Here is a 6000-nt window from a genome sequence, read left to right on the forward strand (position 1 = left end):
TCTGCTGCTGAACCTGGAGGACGTTTTTACACCAACTGGGTTGTAAAATAATATTTCTGGTTGAACCCCAGGTGCTATCATCATTAAAGACATTTTGGAGTTGTGTCTGAAGAGGAATAATTGCTAAATACAGTACTAAATAATCTCAGAGCTGATGACAGAGAAGAGAACTTCCACCTGTGAGTGTCAGCCTAAAGGTCAATTTTATTTGTGAATTTGAAGAATTTACTGCAAGCAATGGAGGAAACTTCCAGTAAGAGTACAGTGGCACATTCAGTGGACACTTTTCCAGGTTTTACTTCAACGTAAGGAAAGAAAACAAATCAATAACATGTTGTCTTTGGACAATCTTCCTCTTGAAATAAATATAAAGCCATGGAAAAAAGTAAGAGACCACTTCAGCATTACATTTTCTCTTGTTTTATTATTTATAGATATGTTTTTGAGTTTTTTTTATTGTGTTCTATAAACTACTGACACTTTTTCTCTGTGTTGGAGTTCAACAGACACTGGAATGGCTGCCATACATGTAGAGATCAAGATTTAAGAAAAATGTGGAGTGGTCTCTCATTTTTTCCGGGGCTGTATGCTGGTTTATGCTGGATTTCAGCCTCCCAGTTAGGAGTGAACTTCAAGGATCTCAGGATCATTTCAGATAAACAAAGGTAACATTAAGCACAACATTGATAGACTGATTGTGCAGAGGCAGCAGTAATAGAGGCATGAAACTGCACTGTACAATTGGTTTCCCCAGTTGGGTTTGGGGGTTCACCCTTTGAGATAAGTAGCCTATTGAAATGGTTTGGGCATTTGATCATGTGACCTTCCTTGAGATGTTTTCCAGGCACGTCTAATTGCACAGAAAAAACAGGAATGTTGACTTAAATTAAATGTATAATCTCAACAGATTTCACATAACACCCTAACCCTGTATTAGGTTAGTTAAATGAATAACCTTACGCTTAAATAAAAAATATTAAGTTCAACTTAATATTATTGCTTTCAGCTAACTTATTAGAGTTATGTGAAATCTGTTGACATAACATATTTAATTAATGTCAAAGTTTCAGTTTGTTCAGCGTGGTATTGGTAGCAGTCTAGCAGTTCACCGACTAAAGTGTTATTATTATTTGTATATTGTCTAATAAAAGTTGTATTGTGAAAACGGATCACGTTTAAGCAACACACAACACTGCTCTGATTAGGGTGTTAAATCATTCTGGAAGAGCATGGCTCTTTGGTGTGGCGAAGTGAAGTCATATAACATGTTACACTGACACTTCTTTGACCGCTCAGTACTATGATCAGTATTCTGCTTTGAGCACAATATAACTTGTTAAACTGACAAGATGCAGGTGCCAAACTTGTAGAGAGGAATGCTTAAAAAGTTGTTGGATTTCTTAAAGCATGCTCCAAAAAGATGTTTGGCTTCAAACTACAAAGGCACCATGGGCCCAGGAGCCTGTATCAGTTGCAGACAGCACTTGAGAAATGCATGTCTTGGAATAAGCCTCTCCTCAGGGGAAACTGTGATTAGAAAGTGTCTGGGAAGCGGAGCAAATGGTTTCCTCAGTCTGGACCAGGGGATACATTGAGCTCAAATGTGTCTTTACGGTTTAAAGTAACCTGTCGTTTGTTGGCTCACCCACAAGTATTTTGCATTCATAAATGAGGGAAAAGAGGCAAAGCCTTGTTATCATGGATAATCCCAGCAGGAACTGCGAGAATATTCAGAACCAATTTGTTTTATCTCCAATAGGATGGGATTTTGTTCAGTTTCATGGAAAGGAGGTATTCTTTTTCCTCACAGCACCGTTTCTAATGGTTTTACACAATCTAAAATAGTGCATGGCACAGCAGGGGGTTGGCCTACATAAAACATTCAAACATTTGTTACAGCAGAAAAGCGAACGTGTAAAAGGGAATATTAAGTCTTATAGCTGTCCGGCATAGCCTGACCTCAGCCACATTGTACACAGATACAAATACACTACCCAGCCAAAAAAACAGCACATCCCAAAGAGAGAATCTTTGTGATGTGCTGGAGAAGACTTTGCACAGTGGTCTGAATCTCCCGTCATCAATACAAGATCTTGACGAAACATTAATGCAAGACAGAAATAAATGTTGTGACATTGCAGAAGCTTGTGGAAACGATGCCACAGCGAATGCATGCCGTAATCAAAGCTAAAGGCGGCCCAACCAGTATTAGAGTGTGTGAACTTTTTTTGACTGGGCAGTCTACATTAACAATTTAAACACTAAAACATGGTGTGATGAAATAGTTGGCATATTCAAAGTCAGAGGTTTTGACAAATTCAGTCATATTAACAGCATTTTGCTACGTCAATTTTTTTTCCATTCTTCAAGAACGACCTCTTTTAGAGACCGGATGCTGGATGGAGAGTAATGCTCGACTTGTGTCTTCAGAATTCCCCATAGGTGTTCAATTGGGTTCAGATCAGGAGACATACTTGGCCACTGAATCACTTTCACCCTGTTCTTCTTCAGAAATCCAACAGTGGCCTTAGATGTGTGTTTAGGATCATTGTCATGTTGGAAAAGTGCACGACGACCAAGGGCACGGAGTGATGGTAGCATCTTCTCTTTCAGTATAGAGCAGTACATCTATGAATTCATGATGCCGTCATTGAAACGCAGCTCCCAGACACCAGCAGCACTCATGCAACCCCACGTAAGGACACTGCCACCCCCATGTTTCACTGCAGGCACCATTCATGTTTCTTTGTATTCTCACCTTTGCGAGGCCATACAGTTTTGAAGCCATCAGTTCCAAAAACATTTATCTTTGTCTCATCACTCCAGAGTATAGAGTGCCAGTAGTCTTCATCTTTGTCAGCATGGGCCCTGGCAAACTCTAGGCGGGCTTTTTTGTGCCTGGGCTTTAGGAGAGGCTTCCTTCGTGGACGGCACCCATGCATGCCATTCCTCTGCAGCGTACACCGTATTGTGTCACGGGAAATAGTCACCCCAGTTTGGCGTTCTACTTCCTTTGATAACTGCAGTGAACTTGCATGCCGATTTTCTTCCACCCTTCTCACCAGAAGACGCTCCTGTCGAGGTGTTAACTTCCGTGGACGACCTGGACGTCTCTGTGACATGGTTGCAGTTCCATCTTTTTAAAGTTTTTGTACCGCTTTTGCTACAGTAGTCTGACTGATAAGTAAAGCTTTGCTGATCTTCTTGTAGCCTTCACCTTTGCGGAGTAAAGAAATCATTTTCTTTCTCTTCCATGTGGTGCCATTGCTAACAACATGAAATGGGAAGGGGTTTTCTTTAAGTAACACCCTTTTATAGTCAGCTGTCTGCTGGACACCTGTGCAGTGAATAATTACTCTCACCTGTGTTGATTATTGTTAAACTAGACATTTGCAGTCTACAATTTAGCTTTGCTCCAGAGACTTTCAGTGGGGTGTACTCATTTTTGCATCGCCCTTATTTGAGTAAAACTGTAAAATGTGTAATCTACGTGATACTATTAACCTTACTTTCATGTTAGAAGTTAAACAGATGTTATATTAAACTTAGTCTTGTCAACATTTTGGAAAATGTTTTTGTGTTCATTGAGATATTGTTTAAAATGTTACTTTTCGAAGGGGGTGTACTCATTTACGCTGAGCACTGTATATTATACTGTATATATGAGTAGAGGGAGAATGAGGCGTGGAGTTACATACTAAACACACCGCCTCTACCTCTCATTCATTGACGCTGCAATAACACTATTACGTGTTTAATAACCCATAAACCTGAGAAGAATTGTATAATAACATATCATAAATAGAAGCGTCATAAGGGGGCAAAGGGAACCGCCTCCATCGACGTCAGCCAATGGAAGAAGACTAAAGAAGAAACGGGGATGTGCCCATGTGACAACAAGTGGCCAATAGGATCCAGCCCCTGCTGCCAACAAATGAGAGAAGACGAGACCAGAAGTACCAGAGAGTAGAAATGCGTGATGTAAACAGAAGATGAAGGTCTTTTCCATGCAGCCGTAGACAGATTAACTGCTTCAACGTGGACTGTGGTCAGTGACATGGGGGAGGACCACAGCTGTGTTTCCTTTGTTGGCTTATCATAACGCTATATTAATAAATGCTGTTAAATTTAGACGAGAAGCTTCTTGGAGTCTTTTCGCATATTTCTTTTCTCTAAATCAGCATGAATTTAGCGCCTATAACATTTCCTACATTTCTAAATTGAAAACATCTACATCAAGTTGATGATTTTATCTGATTAAATGAAAAACCATCTCTGTTTAAAACATAGACTGTATATATACAGTCTATGGTTTAAAATGTCTCTGTCAGCCAGAAAGACTGTTGATTTCAAGCGGAGTTTGACATTATACAAATGGAGTGTTGGGTAACCTTTGGCATTGACACATGAATTATTTTCACTTCATTTGTTTATTTGTGTGCCATACACATCAATGCGGAGTATCCAAAGAGTCAATCTGGAGTCTAACCTTAGTGGGAAAACAAATACACCTGAAACCTTTTTTATACTTTTACACTCATTTATTACATGCTTTTTCCAGTGTTAAGCTGCCATCATATTATTCTAGAGGTATGCTCAAGATATTAAGAATATATTATTGACTAAGCTATAACCAACTATTTTTGTCTAAACTGTGGCATGTCCTCCTGTTCAGATCAGCTTTAGTGACGTGTTTTGGATTTGCTGGATGTAGGGTATAACTACTTATGTAGTAGCCTATGTGTATAAGTCCTCCTGAATACAAGGAACAGCCCAACCTGCTCCGACACGTCCTGCTGTTATCAGCAGTCATAATAACTGTATATTGCATACATTCACTTTTAACAGCTCATGTGCAAGCAGGTTCTTCACATGTATAGGCTGTGGGAACATAATTCTGAAGGCTTTGATTAGTGTGCAGTGTTTAGGCTAAGTATTTTAAGCTTAAACATGCAAAATATATCATTATATCACATTACATGTAATTTAGCTGATGCTTACATACACTTCAGTCTATGGCTACATGTCTATAGGAGACTTTAAGGGTTAAGTATTTTGCCCACGGACACTTGGACATGATGACTACAGGGGCTGAGTACTACTGTAAATCACTGACACTGACTGAACCACAGCCACCAATCCAGTATGGGTCGAGCCAGGGGCCCTATAACTCCTTGGGGTATCTGGGTTTGAGAGTTTCCTCCCATATCATCATGTGTTCATTGTCTCCCAATACTTTCTGACCCTTTTAGTTTAAACTGAAGATGTAAGTTTATATCAAAATAAAAAATGTCACCAATATACAGTAATTATATTGCCTTTAACTGCTGAACGTAGTGATATTCAGGCAGAAGTGTGGCTCATTGATGTGTTCTTTTTTAGCTCTTTATTGTCTTGTCACATTTCTATTGTTTCCAATGGAGTTAATTTCAGTGTGGGTCTTTCATTACCCTGACTTTAAAATATGTCCAGTGTGTCACATATAGTTACATTTAGAGCACCAGTGTTAAAATGTCACATTATCATTAATATCCTCAGGTCTCGTGCTGGTGTCCGGCACACATCCACACACACATAAATCAGAGCTTGGCAAAGCAGAGGCAAAGACGCAGTGCAAATTTAATACAACTTTTAAAAACAGCAATCCGTTCAGATGGTTGCCTGAATTGTTGGCACAAGGCTAATGTATTTACATGTAAAGAGCAATGGTAAAACATAAGTACTCACAATGTTAACTTAATTTAAAGTAGCAATACCATGTTTAAAAAATGTGATATTTCTTCAGTGAAAATCTGTTGAATGAATGTAGTGAAGCTAACATTGCAATATTTGCTACCAAAAAGAGAGTAGAAAGATAGGATGACATAAAACAAGGTACAAGTACCTTAAAAGTGTACATAAACATAGTACTTCCTGGTAAGTACCACCCCTGGTAAAAAGGACACTGACTTCATGAGATGTAAGACTAGGTTTTATAGCTTACACATCCCTGTCTACATT

General features: G+C 39.1%; 1 protein-coding gene across 5 annotated transcripts in view; it reads right to left on the reverse strand.

The window, feature by feature from the left end:
• LOC134878525 (junction plakoglobin-like) overlaps positions 1–6000 on the reverse strand; it is a 135594-nt gene that overhangs the window by 41828 nt on the left and 87766 nt on the right. The window lies entirely within an intron of this gene.

Source organism: Eleginops maclovinus, chromosome 16, assembly GCF_036324505.1.
Source record: "Eleginops maclovinus isolate JMC-PN-2008 ecotype Puerto Natales chromosome 16, JC_Emac_rtc_rv5, whole genome shotgun sequence".
NCBI lineage: Eukaryota > Metazoa > Chordata > Actinopteri > Perciformes > Eleginopidae > Eleginops > Eleginops maclovinus.